Consider the following 20,638-nt stretch of genomic DNA (forward strand, 5'->3'; position numbering starts at 1 on the left):
AAAAAAAGATGTTATACAGGAAACCAAACCACATCACAGGACTCAGGGGTAGCATCTGACATGTTTTTTTTATTAGCTCTTTCAGCGGTCTATGATTCCAGGATGCTTTTAATATGTTCCCTTCTTAAAGTTTTTGTAACAAAAATTTCTTCCCCCTGGATGAGGTTGTAGTACAGTCATGAGTAGATTCACAGTTTTTTCCTTAATTAATGCCACCATAAAATAACTACTTTATACCTTAATACAGTGCTTAATTAATATTACTAATTATTAATTATTACTATATTATTATTTAGCCACCTTTGCCTTGATCTTGAGCCATGGCAACCTGATGGATGAACAAACTGTAGTAAGATTGATCTTGTACAAGCCTAGATGGGTCCACCAGTGTCTTCTCCTCCGTTATCTTGATAGTATGAAGCCATCAAGTTGACAGTTTTCCTTCTCACCTTGTTTCTCCTATTCTCCCGACCATGATGTCCTTCTCCAGTGATCACTTTCTTTGCATGATGTGTCCAAAGTAGGCAGGTCGTAGCTTGGTGATCTTTGCTTCGAGTGACATGTTTGGCTGATTTGTACAAAATTTGATTTGTTTGTTCTTCTTGCTATCCATGGTATTGATAACATCCTTCTCCTGCGCCACATTTTGAAGACGTAGATTTTTTATTATTCAATTAATGCCAAATATGTGATCACACAATGCCACTAATTACAATACAAATAATCAGACTTTTCAGTTCTTCAATAGTCCTTTATCTAAACATCAAACTTCCTTTTCAAAAACTTCTCTCGTGCTGCACTAGCTCTCTTGACTTCACTACCCCAAACAATCAGGTTATTTTACAGTATCCATAGATTTACGTCGGTGCTTAAAATACATTTTTTACACCAGTCTTGATGAGGAGATGAGGTGAAGAGCGAGGCTCCTGATTCATTAAGAGGAACATGTGTGAAGTGGCATGCTCCTCCCGGTGTACCTCACCACAAATCTTACTCCAATCCTAACTGGAGTAAGATTTCTGGCACAGCAAATGCCATCACTCTTCATGAATTTAATGAGCGGGGGTCGCCACATCCCGTCCCACCCCATCTCTACCCACTTTGGAGGAGTTGAGTGAAAAAGGCATGACAATGCCCAAGGTCTCAATTTTTTTGCCCAATCTTGGGTTCTGCATGCCTTTTACACCAGTATTTTGCCGGAAAAGCTTTGATGAATTGGGCTCTTCATGTATAAAACAGATTTTGAATACTGTAGTAGAAAACAAGCAAACCAGAGCTCATGCATTATGCAGATATATTAGGAAGTTAACCAGTCGAGAACTTTATACTTACTTAGATTACAAAAAAGAAGGTTTGCTTCAGTAATGCAGATTGTGCAAATATTATCACTATGACTGTCATTTACTGACAGACGGTAAGTCATATTTACTCTTACTAGATATAGGTCATTCTATTGTCTTTCCAAGAATTTGCACACAATCTTGCAGACTGACAAGCAGGGGAGCGTCTACTTTCTGCTTGTTTTTTCTGTCATTCATTACTCAGCCCGGGGTCCCTTAAAGCTACACATTGCAGTGATGTGATGAGAGGCGATGCCCACTTTATCTTGGATATCTTCTTTCTTAAGAGAACATATTTATTTTTCTACTTGGTCATGACTTTGACTACTGTCACAATCCCAGTTCATGGTTAGTGCAGGCGTCCAGATGCTTCCTTTCAGCGGTCTGACTGTAGCTGGACATGATCCATGAGGCCACACATTCCTCTACAATTATTCATTGATATTTGTTTTTTTCTGTTACATTGACAAGAGAAAATCATTTACAGAAACAAATAACAGCCTTAACGCATAAATCACCCTATGATTTAATAAAAACTTGGGCTATAATACAGCTACAGTATGGCCACAGGCTTAACCCCTTAGTGACAGAGCCAATTTGGTACTTAATGACCGAGCCAATTTTTACAATTCTGACCACTGTCACTTTATGAGGTTATAACTCTGGAACGCTTTATCGGATCCCGCTGATTCTGAGATTGTTTTTTCGTGACATGTTGTACTTCAAGTTAGTGGTAACATTTCTTCGATATTACTTGCGATTATTTATGAAAAAAATGGAAATATGGCGAAAATTTTTAAAATTTTGCAATTTTCAAACTTTGTATTTTTATGCCCTTAAATCAGAGAGATATGTCACAAAAAATAGTTAATAAATAACATTTCTCACATGTCTACTTTACATCAGCACAATTTTGGAAACAATTTTTTTTTTTGTTAGGGAGTTATAAGGGTTAAAAGTTGACCAGCAATTTCTCATTTTTACAACACCATGTTTTTTTTAGGGACCACATCACCTTTGAAGTGATTTTGAGGGGTCTATATGATAGAAAATAACCAAGTGTGACACCATTCTAAAAACTGCACCCCTCAAGCTGCTCAAAACCACATTCAAGAAGTTTATTAACCCTTTACGTACTTCACAGGAACTAAAACAATGTGGAAGAAAAAAATTAACATTTTACTTTTTTTTGCAAACATTTTACTTCAGAACCATTTTTTTTAATTTTCACAAGTGTAAAAACAGAAATTTAACCACAAATTTTGTTGTGCAATTTTTCCTGAGTACGCCGATACCCCATATGTGGAGGTAAACCACTGTTTGGGCGCACCGCAAAGCTTGGAAGTGAAGGAGCACCGTTTGACTGTTTCAATGCAGAATTGGCTGGAATTGAGATCGGACGCCATGTCGCGTTTGGAGAGCCCCTAATGTGCCTAAACAGTGGAAACCCCCCACAAGTGACACCATTTTGGAAACTAGACCCCCCAAGGAACTTATCTAGATGTGTGGTGAGCACTTTGAACCCCCAAGTGCTTCACAGAAGTTTATAACGTAGAGCCGTGAAAATAAAAAATCGCATTTGTTTTCACAAAAATGATTTTTTCGCCCACAAATTCTTATTTTCACAAGGGTAACAGGAGAAATTAGACCACAAAAGTTGTTGTGCAATTTCTCCTGAGTACGTCGATACCCCATATGTGGAGGTAAACCACTGTTTGGGCGCACCGCAGAGCTTGGAAGTGAAGGAGCACCGTTTGACTTTTTCAATGCAGAATTGGCTGGAATTGAGATCGGATGCCATGTCGCGTTTGGAGAGTCCCTGATGTGCCTAAACAGTGGAAACCCCCCACAAGTGATACCATTTTGGAAACTAGACCCCCCAAGGAACTTATCTAGATGTGTGGTGAGCACTTTGAACCCCCAAGTGCTTCACAGAAGTTTATAACGTAGAGCCGTGAAAATAAAAAATCTCATTTTTTCTACAAAAATGATCTTTTTGCCCCCAAATTTTTATTTTCACAAGGGTAACAGGAGAAATTAGACCACAAAAGTTGTTGTGCAATTTCTCCTGAGTACGTCGATACCCCATATGTGGAGGTAAACCACTGTTTGGGCGCACCGCAGAGCTTGGAAGTGAAGGAGCACCGTTTGACTTTTTCAATGCAGAATTGGCTGGAATTGAGATCGGATGCCATGTCGCGTTTGGAGAGTCCCTGATGTGCCTAAACAGTGGAAACCCCCCACAAGTGACACCATTTTGGAAACTAGACCCCCCAAGGAACTTATCTAGATGTGTGGTGAGCACTTTGAACCCCCAAGTGCTTCACAGAAGTTTATAACGTAGAGCCGTGAAAATAAAAAATCGCATTTGTTTTCACAAAAATGATTTTTTCGCCCACAAATTCTTATTTTCACAAGGGTAACAGGAGAAATTAGACCACAAAAGTTGTTGTGCAATTTCTCCTGAGTACGTCGATACCCCATATGTGGAGGTAAACCACTGTTTGGGCGCACCGCAGAGCTTGGAAGTGAAGGAGCACCGTTTGACTTTTTCAATGCAGAATTGGCTGGAATTGAGATCGGATGCCATGTCGCGTTTGGAGAGTCCCTGATGTGCCTAAACAGTGGAAACCCCCCACAAGTGATACCATTTTGGAAACTAGACCCCCCAAGGAACTTATCTAGATGTGTGGTGAGCACTTTGAACCCCCAAGTGCTTCACAGAAGTTAATAACGTAGAGCCGTGAAAATAAAAAATCTCATTTTTTCTACAAAAATGATCTTTTTGCCCCCAAATTTTTATTTTCACAAGGGTAACAGGAGAAATTAGACCACAAAAGTTGTTGTGCAATTTCTCCTGAGTACGTCGATACCCCATATATGGGGGTAAACCACTGTTTGGGCGCACCGCAGAGCTTGGAAGAGAAGGAGTGTCGTTTTACTTTTTCAATGTAGAATTGGCTGGAATTGAGATCGGACGCCATGTCACGTTTGGAGAGCCGCTGATGTGCCTAAACAGTAGAGACCCCCCACATATGACACCATTTTGGAAACTAGACCCCTTAAGGAACTTATCTAGATGTGTGGTGAGCACTTTAAACCCCCAGGTGCTTCACAGAAGTTTATAACGTAGAGCCGTGAAAATAAAAAAATCGCATTTTTTCTACAAAAATGATCTTTTTGCCTCCAAATTTTTATTTTACCAAGGGTAACAGGAGAAAATGGACCCCAGAAGCTGTTGTACAATTTGTCTTGAGTACGCCGACACCCCATATGTGGGGGTAAACCACTGTTTGGGCGCATGGCTGAGCTCGGAAGCAAAGGAGCGCCATTTGACTTTTCAATGCAAAATTTACTGGAATTGAGATCGGACGCCATGTCGCGTTTGGAGAGCCCCTGATGTGCCTAAACAGCAGAAACCCCCCAAAAGTGACCCCATTTTGGAAACTAGACCCCCCATGGAACTTATCTAGATGTGTAGTGAGAACTTTGAATGCCCAAGTGCATCACAGAAGTTTATAATGCAGAGTCGTGAAAATAAAAAATATATATTTTTTAACAATAAAGATTTTTTAGCCCCCAAGTTTTTATTTTCACAAGGGTAACAAGAGAAATTGGACCCCAAAAGTTGTTGTCCAATTTGTCCTGAGTATGCTGGTACCCCATATGTGGGGGTAAACCACTGTTTGGGCGCATGGCAGAGCTCGGAAGGGAAGGAGTGCCATTTTGGAATGCAGACTTTGATAGAATTGTCTGTGGGCGTTATGTTGCCTTTGCAGACCCCTAATGTAACAAAACAGTAGAAACCCCCAACAAGTGACCCCATTTTGGAAAATAGACCCCCCAAGGAACTTATCTAGATATGTGGTGAGAACTTTGAATGCCCAAGTGCTTCACAGAAGTTTATAATGCAGAGTAGTGAAAATAAAAAATATTTTTTTTCCCACAAAAAAGATTTTTTTAGCCCCCAAATTTTTATTTTCACAAGGGTAACAAGAGAAATTGGACCCCAAAAGTTGTTGTCCAATTTGTCCTGAGTATGCTGGTACCCCATATGTGGGGGTAAACCACTGTTTGGGCGCACGGCAGAGCTCGGAAGGGAAGGAGCGCCATTTTGCAATGCAGACTTTGATAGAATTGTCTGCGGGCGTTATGTTGCGTTTGCAGACCCCTAATGTACCTAAACAGTAGAAACCCCCACAAGTGACCAAATTTTGGAAACTAGACCCCCTAAGGAACTTATCTAGATATGTGGTGAGAACTTTGAAAGCTCAAGTGCTTCACAGAAATTTATAATGCAGAGTAGTGAAAATAAAAAAATATATTTTTTTCCAACAAAAAAGATTTTTAGCCCCCAAGTTTTTATTTTCACAAGGGTAACAGGAGAAATTGGACCCCAAAAGTTGTTGTCCAATTTATCCCGAGTACGCTGATGCCCCATATGTGGGGGTAAACCACTGTTTGGGCGCACGGCAGAGCTCAGAAGGGAGGGAGTACCATTTGACTTTTTTAGCGCAAAATTGGCTGTCGTGTTTGGAGACCCCCTGATGTACCTAAACAGTGGAAACCCCCCAATTCTAACTCCAACCCTAACCCCAACACAGCCCTAACCCTAATCTCAACCCGATCCATAATCCTAATCACTAGGGTTGAGCGAAACGGGTCGATCATTTTCAAAAGTCGCCGACTTTTGGCTAAGTCGGCGTCTCATGAAACCCGATCCGACCCCTGTGCTTGTCGGCCATGCGGTACGCGACTTTCGCGCCAAAGTCGCGTTTCAATGACGCGAAAAGCGCCATTTCTCAGCCAATGAAGGTGAACGCAGAGTGTGGGCAGCGTGATGACATAGATCCTGGTCCCCACCATCTTAGAGAAGGGCATTGCAGTGATTGGCTTGCTGTCTGCGGCGTCACAGGGGCTATAAAGGGGCGTTCCCGCCGACCGCCATCTTACTGCTGCTGATCTGAGCTTAGGGACAGGTTGCTGCCGCTTCATCAGAAGCAGGGAGAGCGTTAGGCAGGGTCCACTAACCACCAAACCGCTTGTGCTGCAGCGATTTCCACTGTCCAACACCACCTTCGGTGTGCAGGGACTGTGGAAGCTATTTTTTTTTTTTTTTCCCCTCAGCGCTGTAGCTCATTGGGCTGCCCTAGAAGGCTCCGTGATAGCTGTATTGCTGTGTGTACGCCACTGTGGAAACCAACTGCTTTTTTCAAAGCACATATCCTCTTGTTCCTTCCTTTCTGCACAGCTATCTTTTCTGTTTGTCCACACTTTTTATTTAATTTGTGCATCAGTCCACTCCTATTGCTGCCTGCCATACCTGGCTTACATTACTGCAGGGAGATAGTAATTGTAGGACAGTTTTTTTTTTTTTTTTGTTTTTTTTTTGTGGGAGATTAAGATTGGCATTTCTGCTACAGTGCCATCCCTGTGTGTGCCATCTCTCACTGAGTGGGCCATAGAAAGCCTATTTATTTTTTCCGTGATTTGTGTTCTAAAATCTACCTCAACACAAAAACACTACATCAATCAGTGGGAGAAAAATATTGGCCTCAGTCAGGGCTTGTGTGCCACTGCTGTGTGTGCTATCTCTCATTCAGTGGGCTATAGCAAGCCTATTTTTTTTTTTTTTTTTTTTTTTAATATTATTTGGTTTCTAATTCTCCCTGAAAAAAAAAAAAAAAACCTAAAAAAACAGTGGGAGAATAATATTGCCCTTTCAGCTTGTGTGCCAGTCTTGACTCCTGGGTGTGCCACCTCTCTCCCTCTCATTCAGTGGGCCATAGAAAGCCTATTTATTTTTTTTTTTAAATATTATTGGGTTTCTAAAGTCTCCCTGAAAAAACAAAAAATACATAAAAAAACAGTGGGAGAGTAATATTGCCCTTTCAGCTTGTGTGCCAGTCTTGACTCCTGGGTGTGCCACCTCTCTCCCTCTCATTCAGTGGGCCATAGAAAGCCTATTTATTTTTTTTTTTAAATATTATTGGGTTTCTAAAGTCTCCCTGAAAAAACAAAAAATACATAAAAAAACAGTGGGAGAGTAATATTGCCCTTTCAGCTTGTGTGCCAGTCTTGACTCCTGGGTGTGCCACCTCTCTCCCTTTCATTCAGTGGGCCATAGAAAGCCTATTTATTTTTTCCGTGATTTGTGTTCTAAAATCTACCTCAACACAAAAACACTACATCAATCAGTGGGAGAAAAATATTGGCCTCAGTCAGGGCTTGTGTGCCACTGCTGTGTGTGCTATCTCTCATTCAGTGGGCTATAGCAAGCCTATTTTTTTTTTTTTTTTTAATATTATTTGGTTTCTAAAGTCTCCCTGAAAATAAAAAAAAAATACATAAAAAAACAGTGGGAGAGTAATATTGCCCTTTCAGCTTGTGTGCCAGTCTTGACTCCTGGGTGTGCCACCTCTCTCCCTCTCATTCAGTGGGCCATAGAAAGCCTATTTATTTATTTTTTTTAATATTATTTGGTTTCTAAAGTCTCCCTGAAAATAAAAAAAAAATACATAAAAAAACAGTGGGAGAGTAATATTGCCATTTCAGCTTCTGTGCCAGTCTTGACTCCTGGGTGTGCCACCTCTGTCCCTCTCATTCAGTGGGCCATAGAAAGCCTTGTTTTTTTGTTTTTTTTTTAATATTATTTGGTTTCTAAAGTCTCCCTGAAAATAAAAAAAAAAAAAACCTAAAAAAACAGTGGGAGAGTAATATTGCCCTTTCAGCTTGTGTGCCAGTCTTGACTCCTGGGTGTGCCACCTCTGTCCCTCTCATTCAGTGGGCCATAGAAAGCCTTGTTTTTTTGTTTTTTTTTAATATTATTTGGTTTCTAAAGTCTCCCTGAAAATAAAAAAAAAATACATAAAAAAACAGTGGGAGAGTAATATTGCCATTTCAGCTTGTGTGCCAGTCTTGACTCCTGGGTGTGCCACCTCTGTCCCTCTCATTCAGTGGGCCATAGAAAGCCTTGTTTTTTTGTTTTTTTTTTAATATTATTTGGTTTCTAAAGTCTCCCTGAAAATAAAAAAAAAAAAAACATAAAAAAACAGTGGGAGAGTAATATTGCCCTTTCAGCTTGTGTGCCAGTCTTGACTCCTGGGTGTGCCACCTCTGTCCCTCTCATTCAGTGGGCCATAGAAAGCCTTGTTTTTTTGTTTTTTTTTAATATTATTTGGTTTCTAAAGTCTCCCTGAAAATAAAAAAAAAATACATAAAAAAACAGTGGGAGAGTAATATTGCCATTTCAGCTTGTGTGCCAGTCTTGACTCCTGGGTGTGCCACCTCTGTCCCTCTCATTCAGTGGGCCATAGAAAGCCTTGTTTTTTTTTTTTTTTTTTAATATTATTTGGTTTCTAAAGTCTCCCTGAAAATAAAAAAAAAATACATAAAAAAACAGTGGGAGAGTAATATTGCCATTTCAGCTTGTGTGCCAGTCTTGACTCCTGGGTGTGCCACCTCTCTCTCTAATTGTGGGCCATAGAAAGCCTTTTTATTTTTTTCCTTCATTTGTGTTTTAAAATCAACCTCAACACAAAAACACTACATCAATCAGTGGGAGAAAAATATTGGCCTCAGTCAGGGCTTGTGTGCCACTCCTGTGCGTGCCATCTCTCATTCAGTGGGCCATAGAAAGCCTTGTTTTTTTGTTTTTTTTTAAATATTATTTGGTTTCTAAAGTCTCACAGAGAAAAAAAAAAAAAAAAATTAGGTGGGAGATTAATATTGACATTAGTGCTTGAGTGACAGTCCTGCGTGTGTGTCATCTCTGTGATTTGGTGTCACAGAAAACAGAGTGTGTAACATTGTGCCTGATTTTCCTTGTGGTCTCACCAACCTGTTAAGGGATATTGAAATCATACTGAAGTTATAGCTCACCGTGTAAGTTGTTTGACAGCAACAAATAAAGTTAGTTTGGTTACGATTTTTAAACAATGAGGAAGTCTGGTGCAAGAGGTCGTCGTGGGCGTTCATTGTCAGCTGGTAATGATGGTAGTGGTAGTGGAGCATCAGGTGGTCGTGGGGATAAAAATATTCCACCTAAGTCTGGAGCTGTGGAGCCAGTTTCGTCGTCAGGCTACACAAGGCCTCGAACGCTCTCTTTTCTGGGAGTAGGAAAACCGCTTTTAAAGGCTGAGCAGCAACAGCAAGTTTTGGCTTACATTGCAGACTCAGCCTCTAGCTCTTTTGCCTCCTCTTCCGAAACTGGTAAATGTAAAAGCAGCGCGTCGCTTGTGGATGTTCACGGTCAGGGACAAGTCGCTTCCTTGTCCTCCTCAGCAAAAACTACAACAAGAGAGAAGGATGCAGCAGGCGACACAACGGGTCACTCCATGGAGCTCTTTACACATACCGTCCCTGGCTTAGAAAGTGAAACATTTAACAGGCCATGCCCATTACAAGTAGATTCTGACATGGAGTGCACTGATGCACAGCCACAGCCAGAGTACTATGCTGCTCCTTTGACTCAGACCACCACATTGCCCTCTCAGGGTACAGATCCACAATCAGACCCTGATGAGACTATGTTGCCCCGCCACGAACGCTATACCACCGACCGACACAGTGACACAGACGAAGTTGCACACGAGCTCGAAGAGGAGGTAATAGATGACCCAGTTATTGACCCCGATTGGCAGCCATTGGGGGAACAGGGTGCAGGCGGCAGTAGTTCAGAAGCGGAGGTGGAGGAGGGGCCGCAGCAGGCATCAACATCGCAACAGGTTCCATCTGCCGGGCCCGTATCTGGACCAAAACGCGTGTCAAAGCCAAAACCTGTTGGAGGACAGCGTGGCCATCCGGTTAAAGCTCAGTCTGCAATCCCTGAAAAGGGATCCGAGTCTAGGAAGAGTGCAGTCTGGCATTTTTTTAAACAACATCCAACTGATCAGCGCAAAGTCATCTGTCAAAAATGTTCAACTAGCTTAAGCAGAGGTCAGAATCTGAAAAGTCTAAATACTAGTTGCATGCATAGACACTTAACCACCATGCATTTTCAAGCCTGGACTAACTACCAAACGTCCCTTAAGGTTGTAGCACCCTCGGCCAATGAAGCTAGTCAGCAACGCAACATCCCTTCCGTCACTGTAAGGCCACCATTTTCCGCACCACCGGCAGTATCTGTGCAGGTTTCTTTGCCAGCCAAAAGCAGTCAGGGTCAGGGAATCACCAGTTTAGTAGGAGGAAATATTGCATCTAGGGCACCGGCGGAAACAATACCGTCTCCAACCGTCTCTCAGTCTGCCATGTACACCGGCACACCCGAAAGTTCCACGATCTCCTGCTCTCCAGTCCAGCTCACCCTACATGAGACTCTGGTTAGAAAAAGGAAGTACTTATCCTCGCATCCGCGTACACAGGGTTTTAACGCCCACATAGCTAGACTAATCTCGTTAGAGATGATGCCCTACCGTTTAGTTGAAAGCGAAGCTTTTAAAGCCCTGATGGAGTACGCTGAACCACGATACGAGCTACCTAGTCGACACTTTTTTTCCAGAAAAGCCATCCCAGCCCTGCACCAGCATGTTAAACAGCGCATCGTCCATGCACTTAGGCAATCTGTGAGTACAAAGGTGCACCTGACTACAGATGCATGGACCAGTAGGCATGGCCAGGGACGTTATGTGTCCATCACGGCACACTGGGTGAATGTGGTGGATGCAGGGTCCACAGGCGACATCAATTTAGGGACAGTTGTGCCTAGCCCACGGTCTAGGAAACAGTTGGCTGTAGGCGTTCGCACCCCCTCCTCCTCCTCCTCGTCCTCCTGCAGAAGCTACAGCTCTTCCACAGAACGCAGTCGGCCAACCACTCCATCGGCAGATGACACTGTTGCACACCAGTTGTCCCATTATGGGCCAGCTACTGCCAAGCGTCAGCAGGCTGTATTGGCTATGAAGTGTTTGGGCGACAACAGACACACCGCGGAAGTTCTGTCCGAGTTCTTGCAACAAGAAACGCAGTCGTGGCTGGGCACAGTAGATCTTGAGGCAGGCAAGGTAGTGAGTGATAACGGAAGGAATTTCATGGCTGCCATCTCCCTTTCCCAACTGAAACACATTCCTTGCCTGGCTCACACCTTAAACCTGGTGGTGCAGTGCTTATTGAAAACTTATCCTGGGTTCTCCGACCTGCTCCTCAAAGTGCGTGCACTTTGCTCACATATCCGACGTTCGCCTGTACACGCCAGCCGTATGCAGACCTATCAGCGGTCTTTGAACCTTCCCCAGCATCGCCTAATCATAGACGTTGCAACAAGGTGGAACTCAACACTGCACATGCTTCAGAGACTGTGCGAACAGAGGCGTGCTGTTATTTATTTGTGGGAGGATACACGGGCAGGCAGTAGGATGGCAGACATGGAGTTGTCAGGTGTGCAGTGGTCGAAGATACAAGACATGTGTCAAGTCCTTCAGTGTTTTGAGGAATGCACACGGCTGGTTAGTGCAGACAACGCCGTAATAAGCATGAGCATCCCCCTAATGCGTCTGCTGATGCAAAGTTTGACGCACATAAAGGAGCAGGCGTCTGCACCAGAGGAAGAGGGAAGCCTTGATGACAGTCAGCCATTGTCTGGTCAGGGCAGTGTACAGGACGAGGTAGCGGGCGAAGAGGAGGTGGAGGACGAGGAGGATGATGGGGATGAGTATATTTTTAATGCGGAAACTTTCACGGGGGCACAGGAAATTGGTTGCGTGTCACGGCCGGGTTCTGGTTTTTTGAGGGACACAAGTGACGTAGATTTGCCTGCAACTGCCCCTCAACCAATCACAACCGGAGATTTGACAACTGGAACTTTGGCCCACATGGCGGATTATGCCTTACGTATCCTAAAAAGGGACACACGCATTACGAAAATGATGAACGATGACGATTACTGGTTGGCCTGCCTCCTTGATCCACGCTATAAAGGCAAATTGCAAAATATTATGCCACATGAGAACTTGGAACTAATATTAGCAACCAAACAATCAACTCTTGTTGACCGTTTGCTTCAGGCATTCCCAGCACACAGCGCACGTGATCGTTCTCACACAAGCTCCAGGGGGCAGCAGACTAGGAGTGTTAGGGGTGCACACATCAGAAGTGGCGTTGGACAGAGGGGTTTTCTGACCAGGTTGTGGAGTGATTTTGCTATGACCGCAGACAGGACAGGTACTGCTGCATCAATTGAAAGTGACAGGAGACAACATTTGTCCAGTATGGTTACTAACTATTTTTCATCCCTTATCGATGTTCTCCCTCAACCGTCATTCCCATTTGATTACTGGGCCTCCAAATTAGACACCTGGCCAGAATTGGCAGAATATGCATTGCAGGAGCTTGCTTGCCCGGCAGCAAGTGTCCTATCAGAAAGAGTATTCAGTGCTGCAGGTTCAATATTAACCGAAAAAAGGACTCGTCTGGCTACCCAAAATGTTGACGATCTAACATTCATTAAAATGAACCACAACTGGATTTCGAAATCTTTTGCCCCACCTTGCCCGGCCGACACCTAGCTTTCCTATGAAAAGCTCTTGCCTGTGAATTACTTTTCTAATGTCTAATTTGCTGCAGCTGATTGTACAGCATACGACATGTTTACACCTCCCTAAATGGCAAAACTCCCCACACGGGGCCGTGGTATCGCGACTTGGCGCAAGCACCCGTGAGACTGCTGTTTGTCTGAAGAGGTGGGTGTGCTCGCTTTTGGTTGACGGCATTGCTACTGGGTCCCTCATAGTACAATGTAGTGTCTCTGGCGGTGGTGGTGCGCACCCAACGTCAGACACACCGTTGTAACATGAGGGGCCCTGGGGCGGTCCCGCCGGCCTCAAGAGAGTTCCCCCCTACCCCAGCTCAAAATGTGCTCTACCACGTGCAAAATTATGTCGCACAGCTCCACCAATCTTTAGTCTATTCGCTGACATCATTCAATGTCTGGCACTGACAATACAAATTTGTAGACATCTATGATGCAACTTAAAGTAGTCTGTGTCTGTGTCCTATATTGGCACCATTAAATAGTTACTGCCAAATTACTATTTCAGAAACTCAGTAGATGAGCCCACCCCTGTACCTAAGTATGCCACCTTTTTTTTTTGTTTTGGTTGTTTTGCGAGACATTAACATCTATTTATATTTTGGGAGTACTGGGACAGACACTCCTTGCACTACTCCTCCACTCACCACCAAGCTGCCTGTGTATCCATGTAACCGCTGTAAAACTGCCATGAGCCTATTGTTTGTTATTTTAGGCCTTTGATAGCCTGTCTGCGGTCCCTACTTTAAATACTCCTCCACTGACCACCAAGCTGCCTGCCCGTGTATCCATGTAACCGCTGTGAAACTGCCATGAGCCTATTGTTTGTTATGTTAGGCCTTTGATAGCCTGTCTGCGGTCCCTACTTTAAATACTCCTCCACTGACCAGACCACTGCTGCCCGTGTACCCCTGGAACCAATTATAAAGTGCCTACAGCCAGCCCATTTTCTTATGTTAGGCCTTTGAAGCCTGTCTGCGGTCCCTACTTTAAATACTCCTCCACTGACCAGACCACTGCTGCCCGTGTACCCCTGGAACCAATTATAAAGTGCCTACAGCCAGCCCATTTTCTTATGTTAGGCCTTTGAAGCCTGTCTGCGGTCCCTACTTTAAATACTCCTCCACTCACCACCACCAAGCTGCCTGCCCGTGTATCCATGTAACCGCTGTGAAACTGCCATGAGCCTATTGTTTGTTATTTTAGGCCTTTGATAGCCTGTCTGCGGTCCCTACTTTAAATACTCCTCCACTCACCACCAAGCTGCCTGTGTATCCATGTAACCGCTGTAAAACTGCCATGAGCCTATTGTTTGTTATTTTAGGCCTTTGATAGCCTGTCTGCGGTCCCTACTTTAAATACTCCTCCACTGACCACCAAGCTGCCTGCCCGTGTATCCATGTAACCGCTGTGAAACTGCCATGAGCCTATTGTTTGTTATGTTAGGCCTTTGATAGCCTGTCTGCGGTCCCTACTTTAAATACTCCTCCACTGACCAGACCACTGCTGCCCGTGTACCCCTGGAACCAATTATAAAGTGCCTACAGCCAGCCCATTTTCTTATGTTAGGCCTTTGAAGCCTGTCTGCAGTCCCTACTTTAAATACTCCTCCACTGACCAGACCACTGCTGCCCGTGTACCCCTGGAACCAATTATAAAGTGCCTACAGCCAGCCCATTTTCTTATGTTAGGCCTTTGAAGCCTGTCTGCGGTCCCTACTTTAAATACTCCTCCACTGACCAGACCACTGCTGCCCGTGTACCCCTGGAACCAATTATAAAGTGCCTACAGCCAGCCCATTTTCTTATGTTAGGCCTTTGAAGCCTGTCTGCGGTCCCTACTTTAAATACTCCTCCACTCACCACCACCAAGCTGCCTGCCCGTGTATCCATGTAACCGCTGTGAAACTGCCATGAGCCTATTGTTTGTTATTTTAGGCCTTTGATAGCCTGTCTGCGGCCCCTACTTGCAATACTCCTCCACTGACCACAATGCTGCCTGGAGTGCCTGCCTGTGTATCCATGTAACCGATGTAAAACTGCCATGACTGCCTACTGTTTGTTATTTTAGGCCTTTGATAGCCTGTCTGCAGCCCCTACTTGCAATACTCCTCCACTGACCACACCAATGCTGCCCGTGTACCCCTGGAACCTATTTAAAAGTTCATAGAGCCTAGTTATATATTTTATTTACTATTAATAAGGCCATGATGGACTACGCTGTACCACGCTACAAGCTAACCAGTCGACACTTCTTTTGCGAGAAAAGCCATCCCAACCCTCCACCAGCATGTAGAAGACCGCATTGTCCATGCACTCTGGCAATCTGTGAGTACAAAGGTGCACCTGACAACAGACGCATGGACCTGTAGGCATGGCCACGGAAGATTACGTGTCCATTACGGCGCAATGGGTTAATGTGGTGGATGCATGGTCCACAGGGGACAGCCTACTAAGTCTGTCTGCAGTCCCTAATTCAAATTGTCCTCCACTGTCTAAATCGGAACTTCCACCTTCTGGCTTTCGGCCTATAGTATCAGAAATTAAACTGCATTTGGCCTTCAACTTTGGTTAGGGCCTACTAACGGCTTCTGCCCCTCCCTGGTGTTGTCCTCAACTAAATAAAGCTGAGCTTCAACCTTCCGGCTCTCATTATGTGGTTTTAAAAAAAAAAATGGTGGTTAGGGCCTACTAACGGCTTCTGCCCCTCCCTGGTGTTGTCCTCAACTAAATAAAGCTGAGCTTCAACCTTCCGGCTCTCATTATGTGGTTTTAAAAAAAAAAATGGTGGTTAGGGCCTACTAACGGCTTCTGCCCCTCCCTGGTGTTGTCCTCAACTAAATAAAGCTGAGCTTCAACCTTCCGGCTCTCATTAAGTGGTTTTAAAAAAAAAATGGTGGTTAGGGCCTACTAACGGCTTCTGCCCCTCCCTGGTGTTGTCCTCAACTAAATAAAGCTGAGCTTCAACCTTCCGGCTCTCATTATGTGGTTTTAAAAAAAAAAATGGTGGTTAGGGCCTACTAACGGCTTCTGCCCCTCCCTGGTGTTGTCCTCAACTAAATAAAGCTGAGCTTCAACCTTCCGGCTCTCATTAAGTGGTTTTAAAACAAAAATGGTGGTTAGGGCCTACTAACGGCTTCTGCCCCTCCCTGGTGTTGTCCTCAACTAAATAAAGCTGAGCTTCAACCTTCCGGCTCTCATTATGTGGTTTTAAAAAAAAAAATGGTGGTTAGGGCCTACTAACGGCTTCTGCCCCTCCCTGGTGTTGTCCTCAACTAAATAAAGCTGAGCTTCAACCTTCCGGCTCTCATTAAGTGGTTTTAAAAAAAAAATGGTGGTTAGGGCCTACTAACGGCTTCTGCCCCTCCCTGGTGTTGTCCTCAACTAAATAAAGCTGAGCTTCAACCTTCCGGCTCTCATTATGTGGTTTTAAAAAAAAAAATGGTGGTTAGGGCCTACTAACGGCTTCTGCCCCTCCCTGGTGTTGTCCTCAACTAAATAAAGCTGAGCTTCAACCTTCCGGCTCTCATTAAGTGGTTTTAAAACAAAAATGGTGGTTAGGGCCTACTAACGGCTTCTGCCCCTCCCTGGTGTTGTCCTCAACTAAATAAAGCTGAGCTTCAACCTTCCGGCTCTCATTATGTGGTTTTAAAAAAAAAAATGGTGGTTAGGGCCTACTAACGGCTTCTGCCCCTCCCTGGTGTTGTCCTCAACTAAATAAAGCTGAGCTTCAACCTTCCGGCTCTCATTAAGTGGTTTTAAAACAAAAATGGTGGTTAGGGCCTACTAACGGCTTCTGCCCCTCCCTGGTGTTGTCCTCAACTAAATAAAGCTGAGCTTCAACCTTCCGGCTCTCATTATGTGGTTTTAAAAAAAAAAATGGTGGTTAGGGCCTACTAACGGCTTCTGCCCCTCCCTGGTGTTGTCCTCAACTAAATAAAGCTGAGCTTCAACCTTCCGGCTCTCATTAAGTGGTTTTAAAAAAAAAATGGTGGTTAGGGCCTACTAACGGCTTCTGCCCCTCCCTGGTGTTGTCCTCAACTAAATAAAGCTGAGCTTCAACCTTCCGGCTCTCATTATGTGGTTTTAAAAAAAAAAATGGTGGTTAGGGCCTACTAACGGCTTCTGCCCCTCCCTGGTGTTGTCCTCAACTAAATAAAGCTGAGCTTCAACCTTCCGGCTCTCATTAAGTGGTTTTAAAACAAAAATGGTGGTTAGGGCCTACTAACGGCTTCTGCCCCTCCCTGGTGTTGTCCTCAACTAAATAAAGCTGAGCTTCAACCTTCCGGCTCTCATTATGTGGTTTTAAAAAAAAAAATGGTGGTTAGGGCCTACTAACGGCTTCTGCCCCTCCCTGGTGTTGTCCTCAACTAAATAAAGCTGAGCTTCAACCTTCCGGCTCTCATTAAGTGGTTTTAAAACAAAAATGGTGGTTAGGGCCTACTAACGGCTTCTGCCCCTCCCTGGTGTTGTCCTCAACTAAATAAAGCTGAGCTTCAACCTTCCGGCTCTCATTATGTGGTTTTAAAAAAAAAAATGGTGGTTAGGGCCTACTAACGGCTTCTGCCCCTCCCTGGTGTTGTCCTCAACTAAATAAAGCTGAGCTTCAACCTTCCGGCTCTCATTAAGTGGTTTTAAAAAAAAAATGGTGGTTAGGGCCTACTAACGGCTTCTGCCCCTCCCTGGTGTTGCCCTCAACTAAATAAAGCTGAGCTTCAACCTTCTGCTCCAAATTACCATTTTAAAAAATGCAATAGGCTTTTCCGGCCTACTAAAGGTGTCTGCCACTCCCTGGTGTTGTCCTCAACTGAACAAAGCTGAGCTTCCACATTCTGGCTTTCGCCCTATACTATCAGATATTAAACTGCATTTGGCCTACTAGTGTGGTTAGGCCCTTGAAACAGTGTCTGCTGCTCTTGGGTTTGCTACTCCACTGAACAAAGCAATGCCGCCTGTTTAGTCCTGTTACCAATTTTGAACTGCATGTAGCCTACTTTATTCTTTGGCCCTATATCTGTTTCCTCCTCATCCTGCCCATTGCCCAGCCACTGCTAAATGAGTCTGCTGGTACATTGACCTAGACCACTACATTCCCCTTGTACTCTACACAGCCAGAATCTGTCCCTGCTGAAAGTAAGGTTCCCCTTCCCGCATGTTATACCACCTTACACAGGGACAAAGAGGAAGGTGCAGATGAAAGTGCAGGTTCCTTCATCAGGTGGGGGGGCATACTCGTTGGCGACGTCACTGGCACAGGGCCCCTCAGAGTACGCAAAAGTGTCGCTGCTGGTGGGAGGCGCCCCCGCCATGCAAACACACCGCCGTACTTTGAGGGGCCCTGTGCCAGTGGCAATGCGAACGAGTGGGCCCCCCCCCTGCTTGCTCAGGATCACAGCACTTGCAACTTTTAAATACTTACCTTTCCCTGCAACACCGCCGTGACGTAGTCCGCATTTCCTGGGCCCACGAAAAACTTGAGCCGGCCCTACTCCCCCCACAACTTTTGCCAAATGACCCCCAATTCCCTATGCCCAACTATTATTATAAAGTTAATTAAGATTGACAAGCTTCAGAAACAAGAATGGATGTTTTTGGCATTAAAATGGGCACTGTAGGTGTTTTCCTGGCCTCCACTCACTGCCGACTATGCTTCCCCATTGACTTGCATTGGGTTTCGTGTTTCGGTCGATCCCCGACTTTTAGCGATAATCGGCCGACTGCACTCGACTCGACTCTGGACAAAATCGGGTTTCCCAAAACCCTACTCGATCTTAAAAAAATGAAAGTCGCTCAACCCTACTAATCACAACCCTAACGATAATCACAACCCTAACCCCAAAACAGCCCTAATCTCAACCCTAACCATAACCCTAATCAAAACCCTAAATCCAACACACCCCTAACCCTAATCCCAACCCTAACCCTAATCCCAACCCTAATCCCAAACGTAACACTAATCCCAACCCTAATCCAAACCCTAACCCTAATCCCAACTCTAACCCTAACTTTAGCCCCAACCCTAACTTTAGCCCCAACCCTAACCATAACTTTAGCCCCCGTCGTCACAAAAAAAGTTCAATGTAACCTTTTTTTTGTACGTCGCGTCCGCCATTTCCGCGGATGCGTGGCCGTAACTCTGCCCCCTCCTCCCCAGGACATAGACTGGGCAGCGGATGCGTTGAAAAACTGCATCCGCTGCCCACGTTGTGCACAATTTTCACAACGTGCGTCGGTACATCGGGCCGACGCATTGCGACCGCCCCGTACCGACGCAAGTGTGAAAGAAGCCTTAGGCTACTTTCAGACATAGCGCATTTTTGAGCGCTATTTTGCGGGCGCTTTTCAAAAATGCGCAATGTCATTTTCGTCTGCCGGCAAAGTGAATGAGAAATTCACTTTGCCGTTCAGACACACCGCAAAAAAACGCGGCGCTTTTGTCTGCAAACACGCCGGCGTAAAAAGAATTGACATGTCAATTCTTTACGCAGCGGCGTGTCTGCGTATCCCCCTAGGGCCCCATATTACCTTCCACACACAGCGCCTTTGTCCTGGGTGTCGGCGTCTTTGTACGGAGGGGTTGACACCCAGGACCGGACGTGACGTCGGACAGGAAGAGGGAAGCCCCCGCCCCCCAGTGAAGCAGCATGGAGTCCTTCTGTGTGTGTGCGTGTGTGTGCGTGTGTGTGTCCCCATGCGACGCTAGTGCCACCATTGTGCTAAGTCGCCGTATGGGACTACTACTCCCATCCGGTATTAGGATGGGAGAGTTGTCCCTGTGTCCGGCGACTTAGCACAATTGTAAAGTTACACAAAACACCTACACACAATACACATACATGACACACAGTACATACAACATATAACACAGAGTATATACTCACCAACAGCACACTTGTAGGCGAAGCCCTCGATCCTCCAGGAAAAAATCCAAAAATAATAAACCAAATTCATACTCCCTGTCCGCAGAATCCATAAAACGAGTGTCCCACGCCGATCGGCTGCTCTCCGGCGATACACTGCCAGGAGCGAAGCTCCTAGCAGTGTATCGCGTACTGTTCCGGAGTTCAATGACTCCGGCGTCTCGGTTAACAGCAGTACAGCTGCGTTGAACTTTCCCACGCAGCACTGCCGTTAAGCGAGAGTGCCGGGGTCAATGACCGCCGGTAAACTCGCTCGCGCATGCGCAGTGACACACCGACAGGAACTATGGCTCCTGTCAGTGTGTTGCTGCAGCCGTGGAGAGCAGACATATCTCTGGATGTCTGTTCTCCATGGAAAATCTTGATACGTGGCACTTAAATATGTGGCAATTAAATACGTGACACGTGGCACTTATACGTGATACGTGTCACTTAAATACGTGGCACTTAAATACGTGATACGTGGCACTTTGATACGTGGCACGTGTCACTTAAATACGTGGCACTGAAATATGTGGCACGTGGCACTTTGATACGTGGCACGTGTCTCTTAAATACGTGGCACGTGGCACTGAAAGATGTGGCACGTGGCACTTTGATACGTGGCACGTGGCACTTTGATACGTGGCACTGAAATATGTGGCACGTGGCACTTTGATACGTGGCACGTGGCACTTTGATACGTGGCACGTGGCACTTTTATACGTGGCACGTGGCACTTTGATACGTGGCACTGAAATATGTGGCACGTGGCACTTTGATACGTGGCACGTGTCACTTAAATACGTGGCACGTGGCACTGAAATATGTGGCACGTGGCACTTTGATACGTGGCACGTGTCTCTTAAATACGTG

This window comes from Ranitomeya variabilis, chromosome 2, assembly GCF_051348905.1.
Source record: "Ranitomeya variabilis isolate aRanVar5 chromosome 2, aRanVar5.hap1, whole genome shotgun sequence".
Lineage (NCBI taxonomy): Eukaryota > Metazoa > Chordata > Amphibia > Anura > Dendrobatidae > Ranitomeya > Ranitomeya variabilis.